Below are 12,987 nucleotides of genomic sequence, written 5' to 3'. Positions count from 1 at the left end.
CATGCATATAAGATCTTTGTCTAATCTCTTCCCGCACCCTCCCACCCCCCTTCCCTCTGAGAATTGTCTGTCTGTTCCATTTCTGTGCCCTGATTCTATTCCATTCACCAGTTTATTCTGTTCATCAGATTTTTTATTCACTTGATTTTTAGATTTAATTGTTGATAGATATGTATTTGTTGTCACTTTGTGATTCATATTTTTTATCGTTACTTTTTTCTTATTCCTATTCTTAAAGAATACCCTTCAGCATTTCATATAATACTGGTTTGGCGTTGATGAACTCCTTTAGCTTTTTCTTATCTGTGAAGCTCTTTATCTGACCTTCAATTCTGAATGATAACTTTGCTGGGTAGAGTAATCTTGGTTGTAGGTTCTTGCTATTCATCACTTTGAATATTTCTTGCCACTCCTGTCTGGCATGCATAGTTTCTGTTGAGAAATCAGCTGACAGTCGTATGGGCACTCCCTTATAGGTAACTAACTGCTTTTCTCTTGCTGCTTTTAAGATTCTCTTTTGCCCTTGGCATTTTACTTATGATGTGTCTTGGTGTGGTCCTCTTTGGATTCCTCTTGCTTGGGGTTCTCTGTGCTTCCTGGACTTGTAAGTCTATTTCTTTCACCAGATAGGGGAAGTTTCCTGTCATTATTTCTTCAAATAGGTTTTTAATATCTTGCTCTCTCCTTCTGGCACCCCCATAATTCAGATATTGGTACGCTTGAAGTTGTGCCAGAGGCTCCTTACACTATCTTCATATTTTTGGATTCTTTTTTTTTTGCTCTTCAGGTTGGATGTTTTTTGCTTCCTTGTATTTCAAATCATTGATTTGATTCTTGGGGGTCCTCTAGTCTACTATTGAATCACTGTATATTATTCTTTATTTCAGTCAGTGTATGCTTAATTTCTGACTGGTCCTTTTCCATTTTTTTTTTTTTTTTTATATTCTCACTAAGATCCTTGAAAGTCTCACTAAGTTCCTTGGAGGTTTCTAGAAGATTCTTGAGTAACCTTATAACTGTGGTTTTGAACTGTATATCCAGTAGTTTGCTTCCTTTCATTTCTTTCATTTGTGACATGTTTCTTTGTCTCTGCATTTTGGCTGTTTCCCTATGTTTGCTTCTATGTATTGGGTAGCTGTTAAGTCTCCTTGAGTTGATAGAGTGGCCTTGTGTAGTAGGTGTCCTATAGGGCCCAGTGGCTCAGCCTCCCCAATCACCTGAGGTGGACACTCTTGGTGCACCTCTTTGTGGGCTGTGTGCACAGTTTTGTTGTAGTTGAGCCTTGATTGCTGTTTGTGTCACTGGGAGGATTTGACCTCCAAGCCAATTGGCTGTGGGGACCAGCTGTGACTATAGTGGGAGAGCTGCTGTGCAGGACTTGCTTCAGTGGGGCTTTGGTGCTTCCTGAGTGTGCCCTTTGAGTGTGTCGCTTATGGATGCGAAGACTTGTAATCTGGTATGGTCTCACACTGACCACTGGGTACACTGGCTCTTAGGTGTCCAGGGAGGTGCAAAGTCAGCCACTGACTGGGGCCATCCAGCAGGAGCTACAGAGAGATCTGCAGATTCCTCCTCTTTGTATCAGGTTTGGAAGTGCCCAGATGAGGCCCAGCTGTGGAGCAAGGCAGGCTGGTGCTGGTGCCGGGTCTTGGGCCTTTTATTGAGAGGTTTGGGGCTCCCTGACCCAGCTGCAGCTTGTTTGACAGGTTTTTAGCCTGAGAAAGGACAGACCATTCATATGCAAAAGCTGCTGCGCACAGCTTGGGTGGGGTTGTAAATTGGGTGGTGGGGGGCGTGTCTCAGGGAATCACCAGGGCAGAGCAAACAAATGGCTGCCAGTCATCCCTGCACCAGGGAGGTCCCAGCAGGGGAACTGACTGCTGCCAGCATCTCTGTCTGGAAGAAAACCGCCCCTGAGTTCCTGCCCCGATGCCAGACAGTCCAATTTCTCCCTGTATGTGTCTGGGTTCCCCAGAGCCTTGCCCGGCACTGGAGCTCAGAGGAAGTGGGAGCTTGTAAATTGAGTTCATGGTGCCTGCCTTTTAAGAGGAGCAGCTGGGTCTCCAGCAGCCTATGTATCACTCAGCCCCAATCTGCACTGGTTTTTACAGTCTGTAGTTCTTACTGCCCGTAGCTATTTCTTTCCCCAGTTCTGGACCCCTAGGCTGGGCGTCTGGTGTGGGGCTGAGACCCCCTCGCTCCTCCGGGCGGCCTCTGCAGAGGCGATCTCCCTCCTGATTAAAAAAGTGGCACACCTGGGTGCCGGACCAGCCCGTTTCACGCCTCCACACCTCCTACCAATCTCAATGTGTTTTCTTCTTTACTCCTCTAAATAGTGGCCCAGTGCACGAAATTCATGCACGGGGGTGGGGTGGGTTGTCCCTCAGCCCAGCCTGCACCCTCTCCAATCTGGGACCCCTCGGGGGATGTTTGACTGCCTGTTTAGGTCTGATCCCACAACATCCCTCTCATAATCCAGGACCACTAGCTCCTAACCGCTCACCTGCCTTGCCTGACTGATTGCCTGCCTGCCTGATCAGCCCCTAACCACTCTGCCTGCTGGCCTGCTCGCCCCCAACTGCCCCCCCTTGCTGGCCTGATTGCCCCCAACTGCCCACACCCTGCCAGCCTGCTCACCCCCAACTTTCCCCCCCGCCGGCCTGATTGCCCCCAACTGTTCCCCCTCCCCCCGCCTGCCTGCCCACTCTGCCAGGGCTCTGTGATCAATGCTGTGCAGAGGGAGGCCCTGCCCACCCGGCTGGGGCTCTGCAATGGGCCCTCCCAGCCTTGGCGGTTTACCTCGGCCCTCCCAGCCACGGCTTTGTCCGGAAGGAAGTCCGGAAGGTCGTCCGAAAGGTCTCCTGGTCTAACTAGCATATTACCCTTTTATTAGTATAGATTGTAGTACTTCCATTCAGCCAGCTTTCCAGTGGTTCTGGATGATAATTCTGTATTTTAGTTGTAATTTTGACATGGTTGTGGGAGGCAGCGAGTACAGGCGTTTACCTATGCTGCCATCTTGGTTCTCCTAAAATATTTTTCTTATACGTAGGAGTTATTTACTGTGGGGTATAATGCTGTAGCCTTCCAATGTTTTAGAAAAGTTTTATCAGTGAGGACTGTGCCCTAGTGAACATCTAGGGTATTACTTTATTATTCATGATTTTGTTTTCTGCCACTTTATAAATAAAGCTTTAAGGAGGATGTTTTCTCATTACTTATAAAAATGATTAAATTGTGAGCTCAGTCAATGGATTCAGGCAATTCCTAAGTTTTCTAGAGTAAATTCACAGCATTGATCACAGCATATACTAATACTGTGACTTTCCTCCCCCGACTCCTACCACATTGGCTCACGGTAGAGCTAGAACTCACACCATTTGAGTAGTTAATATTGTAAATAAGTGTTCTGATGTTACGTCTTACCCCAACAAATGGGATTCATCTTCAACTTAAACATTTTCCACTAAAGTCCTCTCTTATTTCCATTTCCATCTAGCTTTTTCTTGCATGATATATTTCTTAATTGTAGTACAACTCATCACAGTGTATCCTTTCTTATTCTTTTTTTTAAATATATTTTATTGATTTTTTACAGAGAGGAAGGGAGAGGGATAGAGAGCTAGAAACATCGATGAGAGAGAAACATCGACTAGCTGCCTCCTGCACACCCCCTACCGGGGATGTGCCCGCAACCATTGTACATGCCCTTGACCGGAATCGAACCTGGGACCTTTCAGTCCGCAGGCCGACGCTCTATCCACTGAGCCAAACCGGTTTTGGCAGTGTATCCTTTCTTATTCTTTCCCTTCTTTACTGGTAATAAAGCATAGGACACATCCACCTTATCTATAATAATAAAGGTGTAATATGCTAATTAGATTAGATGACCTTCCTGAAGAAGCTGGGGCTGCGAGGGAAGCCCAGGTCCCGGGTGCCAGAGGGAAGCCGGTGCCAGCAGCCAGGGGGAAGGAAGGCCTACTCTTGCACGAAATTCGTGCATTGGGCCTCTAGTCTTTTATATACTTCTTCCATATTTTTCTGATGCTCCCCCAGTTCCACACATTTGCATCCTTATCATTGAACACATTATGTTTGTTCTCTTTCAATGGGTGAAATATTTGGGACAGCATGATAAAAACTGTTGTTCACAGTTATGAAGTTCACAGAAATAAAATATGTCAATCTTAGGATATGTTTAGGGCATATTGAATATGCCTATTTATAGTAAGATCATTTGGCTGTCAGGAAACACAACCTTAAGTAGAAAGAATGATTTTTGGAAATAGCTTGGTTAGAAGTAAAAGAAAGACAAGCCCTGGCTGGGTGGCTCCGTTGGTTGGCATGTCATACCAAACACCAAAAGGCACATACCTAGGTTGCAGGTTTGATCCCTGGTCCAGGCGCATATGGGAGGCAACTGATAAATGTTTCTCTCTTACATCGATGGTTCTTTCTGTCTCTCTCTCCTCCTCTCTCTAACATATCCTCGAGTACAGATTAAAAAGAAAAAAGAAAGGCAAAAAAAGATGACACTCCTGTTAGTTATCAATGCTAGCTAAGTACAGCTCTTATAGATTTGGGCTATGATTTATTTTTCTTTTCTTTCTTTTTTAAAAATTTGGGTCTAGAACATTGCTCTTCAAAATCCCTGGCTAATTTCAAAATAGATTAAAGATATATTAGCATAATTTCATTGTAGCTTTCATCACAGTATACCTGTGGTTTTGATTTTTCCCCCCAAATAAAGTCTTTACTATTATTGGATCTAAGAATTTTTTTAGTTTGTAATTTACATGGATTACACAGCATTCATTATTTAAAAAATTTTGTGTATATTTTGGAGTTTTAACAGCTACCTAGAGAAACTAATTATTCTTCCAAGAATTAATAATTCATCGTAGGAGCTTCCTTTCAAACTAGATGTAAATCATTAATTTTGATTTATTACTACCTTCTGTTGCTACCTTGTTGAAAATTTCAAAGACATCTTTCACATTAGTATAAAGTACTTAACTAATCCAGGAGAAAATTTTAGAAGTGGATTTATTTTTTTTAAATGCTTATATAATTTCTGGTTTTAGCTAAATGGTAGGCTAAGTTAACTTGGTAACTGTTAGTTACAAACATCTAGAAATGCTGGCTAAAATATAAAATTAACAGAAATTTAAATGCATTGCTGAATTGTACAGGTAACTGAGTTTTAAATTTTAGTAACCATATATTTCACTTATAGAACTTTTGTTTGTCTCTGCTTTCCTAGTAAATTCTGAGGGTTTTAAGTCGTTTTTGAGTTTGGTCAATTCAGACATTTTCTTTATCTTTTAGACTTTTATAATTTCAAGCTCAAACAACTCTATTCCTCTTGCCTGCTGTCTGATCCCTAAGCATATATATGGTCTCCTCATGTGTTTTGTTGTTTTTATTGTGAGCGCCAAGTTAGTGGGGCTTATTTTTTCTATGTGGGCCTCTGGAGGCCTGGGTTATAAGTCTTTCGAGAGTACTTTGTATTTGCATCTTCCAGGAGCCTCAATGGTAAAACAACCCAGTACTGATTTTTATGTTAATTTCTTAGTTTGGGAGGTCTCCAACCATGCAGGTGGTTTAAATTTTGTACTCGAGGTTCACAGTGCAACAAAGCCTAAGATTTCAACTTAAAAAAAAAAAAAAAAGCCCAAGCACTTTCAGTGTTATTTCCTTGTCTATGCCAATGGATGAAATTTTTCCTTGTACATCTTTTATAGAAGGTGCTTAGGGGTCTGTTTTCTAATTCCTAACTTCATTTTGGCTTAAGGCTTAGGCTCCTATCCCTCTGAAGGTATTAAAACCAATGTTTCTTATCAATTACTAGAGGCCCGGTGCACAAAATTCGTGCACGGAGGGGGGGTCCCTCAGCCCAGCCTGTACCCTCTCCAATCTGGGACCCCTCAGGGATGTCCGACTGCCCGTTTAGGCCCGATCCCTAAACGGGCAGTCGGACATCCCTCTCACAATCCAGGACTGCTGGCTCCCAACTGCTTGCCTGCCTGCCTTCCTGATTGCCCCTAACCACTTCTGCCTGCCAGCCTGATCACCCCCTAACCACTCTTCTGCCAGCCTGTTTGCCCCCAACTTCCCTCCTCTGCCGGCCTGGTCACTCCTAACTGCCCTCTCCTGCAGGGTTGATCACCTCCAACTGCCCTCCCTTGCAGGCCTGGTCCTTCTCAACTGCTCTCCCTTGCAGGCCAGGTGCCTCCCAACTGCCCTCTCCTGCTGGCCATCTTGTGGTGGCCATCTTGTGTCCACATAGGGGGCAGGATCTTTGACCACATGGGGGCAGCTATATTGTGTGTTGCAGTGATGATCAATCTGCATAGTACTCTTTTATTAGATAGGATAGAGGCCTGGTACAGGGGTGGGGGCCAGCTGGTTTGCCCTGAAGGGTGTCCCTGATCAGGGTGGGGTTCCCTTGGGGCGTGGGGCGGCCTGAGCGAGGGGCCTGTGGTGGTTTGCAGGCCAGCCACGCCCCCTGGCAACCCAAGCGGAGGCCCTGGCATCTGGAATTTATTTTCCTTCTACAATTGAAACTTTGTAGCCTGGAACAGAGCCAAGCCTGGGGCTCCCTCCGAGGCTGGCAGCCATTTGTGTTGGGGTTATAATTGAAACTTTGTTGCCTTAAGCGGGTGGGCCCGGCCAGGGTGTGTGGAAAGCTTTGCTTCCCCTGTTGCTGGCGGCAACCCTGGCCTGCTCTCTCAAGCTCCATTCTGCTGCCATTTGTTTGAATTTGTTTACCTCCTGTAATTGAAACTTTGTAGCTTGAGTGGAGGCTTAGGCCTGCAACGGCTGGCAGAAAGCTTGGCTTCCTCTGTTACCTAGGAAACCTTGCTCTCTGTGGCTGTAGCCATCTTGGTTTGGGTTAATTTGCATACTCGCTCTGATTGGATGGTGGGCATGGCTTGTGGGCGTGGCTTGTGGGTGTGTCGGAGGTATGGTCAATTTGCATATTTATCTATTATTAGATAGGATGATAACTACCCCAAAAGGCTTATCTACCTATCCTTCTGGTTCTCAATACATTTTTTTTCCCTTCCATTTCAAAGGCAAGTTTTTGGTTCATCTGTGTTCTGGGTCAATTAGTGAGGGAATAAATAATGCAAATGTTTTAAAATACAATATGACTGAAGAGATTTCTTTGTTTTTTATTAGGATACTCATATTTTCTGCTAGTATTGTTTCTGCTAGTATTCTCAATGTAATAAGTAGCCTTGATTTAAAGATTTTTTTTAAACCTGAAATATTAGGACTATTAAATTTATATAAGGATTATAAAACTTCAAGTGTTGTTAGTACTCTTTTTTTTTTCACAATATATTTTATTGATTTTTACAGAGAGGAAAGGAGAGAGATAGAGTTAGAAACATCGATGAGAGAGAGAAACATCGATCAGCTGCCTCCTGCACACGCCCTACTGGGGATGTGCCCGCAACCAAGGTACATGCCCTTGACCGAATCGAACCTAGGACCCTTCAGTCTGCAGGCCGACGCTCTATCCACTGAGCCAAACCGGTTAGGGCTGTTGTTAGTACTCTTAATTATCTCGCTCAATTTTGCTTTTTCAACTTACCTTCTTCAGAATGTAAATGGGATATAAATATCAACATACAACGTTCCTTCCATATTTTGACTGAGCTCTTGAAAATATTATTGTTGACCTTTACATTCAGTTTTAACTATATGGCTCTCCACTTTGCTTTCCTTTTAGAAATGATAACTTGGCCATCTGGTTAATCATCTTAGTAAGAAAAAGCCTTGTCCAGTAACCTCACAATGCCACCTATGTTCTCACTGCTACCTTGAAACTAGTCAAGTTTTAAAAATAACATTAAATGCTAAACCAATCAGCACTTTCTGTTATCCTACCTAATAAAATAGTAATATGCAAATTGACCGCACCTTCGCTACGCCCAAGCCACGCCCACCAGCCAATCAGGGCGAGTATGGAAATTACCCAACAAAGATGGCGGTTAATTTGCATACGCTGAGGGAGGGAGGAGTGAAGACTGAAGACAACTTAGAAGGAAGAGGGAGGAAAAGCGGAAAGCAAGGTGGCTGCCAGAGGGAAAGCCCAGGCAGGGCGGAGCGGGGCAGGCGGCAGCGGTGTGCGGGATGCAGGTGCAGCGGCCGCAACGGCGGCAGCAGTGGCAGCGCACACGGCCGCAGCAGCTGCTTGCAGGATTCTTCCTGCAAATGGGCTACTAGTATGATAATAGAAAGCAACTATGTATTGAAATGTGTATCTTTTAAAGTAGCAGTAAGAGGGTTAACTAAGGGTTGAAATCATAATTTGTAGGAATATAGAAACATGAAAAAATTAGATAATGGAACATTTGAGATCTTGCTTCCCGATATTGTCCTCATTTTGGTTCAAATAAATGCTTCAAATAAAATTTTAAAAATATTAGGTAATGAAGATCTATGTTCCTTTTGGTTTTCCTATAGTGTTTTTAAAATAGGTAGATAGAAAACCTTAATCTACCTTGTTCTTTATAGAATACTGTTTTAATAATGTCCTTTATTATCAAATTTACAAAAATATGGCTCCCACATGATTAAAATCACATTTCAGAAATGAAAGTGGTAGTAGTTCTGTTACTACATTAACCATTGAGATAATGTGATGTTATTTTGTTTATTTGAGTTCCTTTGTCATTTGTCTCCTTTCATCTCTCTTACTTATTTTAGATACATTTAAATTAAGAAAAGAAAGGCAATCAGTTTTATCATGATCATGACTATTGGTTAGTTGGAAGCTAAAATATTAACTTTTAAAGTGAACTTGAATTGGCTTTTTAGAAAAGCAACACATATGTACTTTATACTTTTTTGTATTTTTAAATTTTAAAAAAAATTTTTTTCCATCCCTTCACTCTCATCGTATGTGAGTCTTTTATTCTGAAGTGGGTCTCTTGTTGACAGCATATATTTAGTTCATATTTTTGTATCCATTCAGCTATCCTATGTCTTTTGATTGGAGCATTTAATCCATTTACATTTAAGGTTATTATTGCTATGTATTTATTTATTACCATTTTAATCCTGTATGCCTATATTTCTATTTTTTTATTATTTTTATTTCAGCAGCTCCCTTAGCATTTCTTGTAGCTCTGGCTTTGTCCAGGAAGCTCTTTATTTCACCATCTATTTTGAATGATAGCCTTGCTGGTGTAGTAATCTTGGTTTCAGATTCTTGTTTTTCATTACCTTGAATACTTCATGCCATTCCCTTCTGGCCTTTAGAGATTCTGATGAGAAATCAGTTGACAGCCTTATGGGAGCTTTTTTGTAGGTAACAAATTGCTTTTCTCTTGTTGCCTTTAAGATTCTCTCTTTGTCTTTAAGTTTTGACATTTTAATTATGATGTATCTGTGCGTGGACCTGTTTGGGTTCCTCTTGCATGGGACTCTCTGTGCCTCCTGAACTTGTGTGACTTTTTCCTTCAGCTGGTTAGGGAATTTTTCTGCCATTATTTCTTCAACCTTGTTCTCTATCTCTTGCTCACTTTCTTCCCCTCCTGGTATTCCTATTTTGTGAATATTGTTACATTTCATATAGTCCCACATTGCCCTTAAGCTGTCCTTCAGTTTTTTAATTGTTTTTTTTTCTTTTTGGTTCTCTGATTGGGTGATTTTTTTCTACTATGTCTCCTAATTCACTGATTTGATCCTCGGCTTTTCCTAATCTTATGTGTATTCATTCCAGTGATCTTTATTAGTGCTCTGTCATTCTTTATTTCCCACTGTTCTTTTTTCATAGTTACTATGCCTTTACTCATGCTTTTGAGCATCTTTGCCATCATTATTCTGAACTCCATATCTGATAAATTTCTTATCTCCTTTTTGTTTAGCTCTTCCTCTGGAGAATTCTCCTATTTTTTCACTTTGGGCTTGTCTTTTTGACTGCCTGTTTGGATTTGTGTCTATGTATTAGGTAGATCTGCTATGATATCCAATCTTCAGTGCAGGACAATGTCAGATGCTGTTTCTGACTGGCTCTGAGTACTTTGCTTGGAGCTATCAGCAATCCACAGCTTGTGGCTCCCTCTGCTGGGGCTGGGTGCCTTAGGAAAGAATTAAGATGTGTACCAGGGTCTGCTTTTGCTAGCCCTGGGCCCAGAAGGAGATCAGGCAAAGACTCAAATTCTCCAGAGATCCCCTTCTGTCTGCAGTCCAGTTGACACTCAGTCTGATTAGCTTCAGGCTATGGACCACAGGGTGGCATGAGAGTTCTTCCTACAGTGTGGGGGAAGTAAAAAACCACCTGGGTAACAAAGGTCCACAGGCGAAAGATGTCCTCCGTAGTGTGAGGAATGACTCAGCACACGAAACCAAGGTGGCTTCCTCCGACCTCCAACCCCAACTCTAATCACACAACTCTCCTGGACTCTCTTCACACAACTCTAATCCAATCTGCCCTCCCTCTGCCAGAGCCCATGGTGGGTAGCTGCACACTTAATTTTGTGCATTGGCCCTTTAAGAGAGTGCCTGCATTTCCAGCCACCTCTCCCTGGCAGACAGCACCCCTGCTGCCTTTCACAGCCAGATGTTATGTGGGCACCTTTCTCAGTTCAATGATCTGGGCCAGGGAGCCCAACTTGGGATTTAGACCCCAGAGTTCTCAGTGGGAACCCCCCACAGCTGAGATATCCCTCTGGAACTTCAGCTTCTGTCTGTGGGATCCCAGCCAGCCCTTTTGCGCCTGCACGCTTCCTGTCAGTCTCTATGTGCTCTCCACTTTCCATGCGTGGTTATTAGGGTTCTCTCCAGCTAGTCTTCAGTTGATTTTTCAGGGTGGTTTTCTGTAATTTAGTTGTATTTCTAGTTGGTCCTGGGAGAGTTTCAGTGTAGTTTCCACTTATTCTGCTGCCATTTTGGAATCTCCCTTTTTTAAAAAAATTGAAATTCTGAGAGCTTTATAATAGCAGCTCTAGGACCTTTATCCTTGAGGGAAGCAGTGCAGCATGTGGTTTAGTACTTTTATTTGATATTTCACCCTGGTATCGTCATGTTATAAATGTGGATAATAATAATAGCACTTTCTCATGGGATTAGCAAGGATTAAATGAGGCAGCAGAAGTAAGATGCTTCATATGGTGTCTGTTCACTAGCACAGAGAGAACCCTCTTTAACAAAGCACCTTCTGTGTGCCTGTCTTTGCGATTCAGATTATACCAGTCAGTGCCTCATTATTAGAATAAAAGTTCCTATTCCTGGGGATTTTGGCCAACCAAATAAATTAGAATTGCTATTGTTTGTAGTGTTAAATCATAAATGATCACAGAGAATTCTAGCCTAATCATACATTCAGAGAAATTTAAAAGCTTTTTAAACTCACTTTTACTTGTGAATTACTTAAGACATCTTTAAAGGTATTTTTGTGTTATTTGTGTATTGTTTTTATAAAAAAATGTCTCTTGACCACAAGTTTTACTTACTCTTGAATTGTTGGTTTTCCCGAGGATTCTCTCATCTGCCTGAAGTGATCACTGCTGCTTTCTGGACTTGAGCTCTTGTACCCATGTGATGATTACTCCCAGATAATTATCTTCAGCTCCTCCTTCTTTTGCTTTCCAGTTGCTTACTAGACATCTCTGTGTGTTTCTCCCAGGATGTTTCTAACTCTACACACGCAAGCATAATTATCCTCCATATTTTCCTCACCTTACTTCTGCTTTTCCTTGAATGGCATTCTCATAACCATCCAGCTAGTCATCAGAGCCAGATACCCAGAGTCATCCAGGCCTCTTTTCCCTCATCCCTCACTTCAGTTAGTCAAGAAGTAATATTGATGCTGCCTTTGAAATACCTTTATGTAGTGCTTCTCTCTATTTCCACCCCCTCTGCCTTAATTAAACTCTCCCCAGGACTATTTAAACAAGCTTCCACCTGGTCTTTCTGCCTTCTGGTTTGCCATCCCTTCCCCAGGCTACCCAGTACCATTGCCATAGTGATATTCTTAGAGCTTAAATGGAGTGATCTTTGTCACATGTTTAGAAACTTCTGCTAGCTCCCCATCCTATATAATAAAAGAGTAATATGCCAATTGACCAAACGGCAGAACGACTGGTCACTATGACACACACTGACCACCAGGGGGCAGATGCTCAATGTAGGAGCTGCCCCTTGGTGGTCAGTGCGCTCCCACAGGGGGAGCGCCGCTCAGCCAGAAGCCAGACGAGCAGAGCAGTGGTGACAGGAGCCTCTCCCACCTCTGAGGCAGCACTAAGGAGCAGCGAGCCGAGTGGTAAGGAGCGAGGGCTCCTGGACTGCAAGAGGGATCCCGGACTGCGAGAGGGCACAGGCCGTGCTGAGGGACCCCCCTGAGTGCATGAATTTTCGTGAACCGGGCCTCTAGTTTCTGTATAAGAAAGTACAACCTTCCTCAGTAGACAGATAAGACTCATCATTCCTTGTCCAAAATTTCTCTCCAACCTCATCTTTTGGCAGTTCTCCCCTTGCCTTCTACACTCCATCAGTACTGACCTTCAGTAGTTCTATGATACTGTGTGACTGTTCTCACTTCCCTCCCTGACTAAACACCACTTCCCTTTGCCTTAAATGCAGGCCCTTCTCTTCCTGTTGAATGAAGTCTACTTGACTATCTCTTTCCCTCCCCCATCACAAGAGCCAATCTCTTCTTTCTTTGTGCTATCAGAGTATTTTAATTTATGTTTTCAGTGTTTTTAAATCCTTCATTCACTTGCTAGTCTTTCCTTACCAGACTAACCTCCAGGTCAAGAGACTGTTAATCTTTTTAGCATTCCCAGTGCCTAGTGAGGCTTTGGCATAGGTAAACATTTAATAAACAATATGAAAAATTGTTCCTTAAACCAAGGATTAGAGGATGAAGCAATATACTTAATGGAGGAATAACTAGTTCTATCAACTATTTTTTAAGTGGCATTTGGGAGAAAGTTTAGATTAACTCTGTGACTTTAGATGGCAGAGTTG

General features: G+C 42.7%; 1 protein-coding gene across 4 annotated transcripts in view; it reads left to right on the top strand.

The window, feature by feature from the left end:
* Positions 1–12,987, top strand: part of CDC123 (cell division cycle 123) — a 72,335-nt gene that overhangs the window by 37,065 nt on the left and 22,283 nt on the right. The window lies entirely within an intron of this gene.

Source organism: Eptesicus fuscus, chromosome 5 (genome assembly GCF_027574615.1).
Source record: "Eptesicus fuscus isolate TK198812 chromosome 5, DD_ASM_mEF_20220401, whole genome shotgun sequence".
NCBI lineage: Eukaryota > Metazoa > Chordata > Mammalia > Chiroptera > Vespertilionidae > Eptesicus > Eptesicus fuscus.
This window is presented reverse-complemented; position numbering and strand designations above follow the sequence as displayed.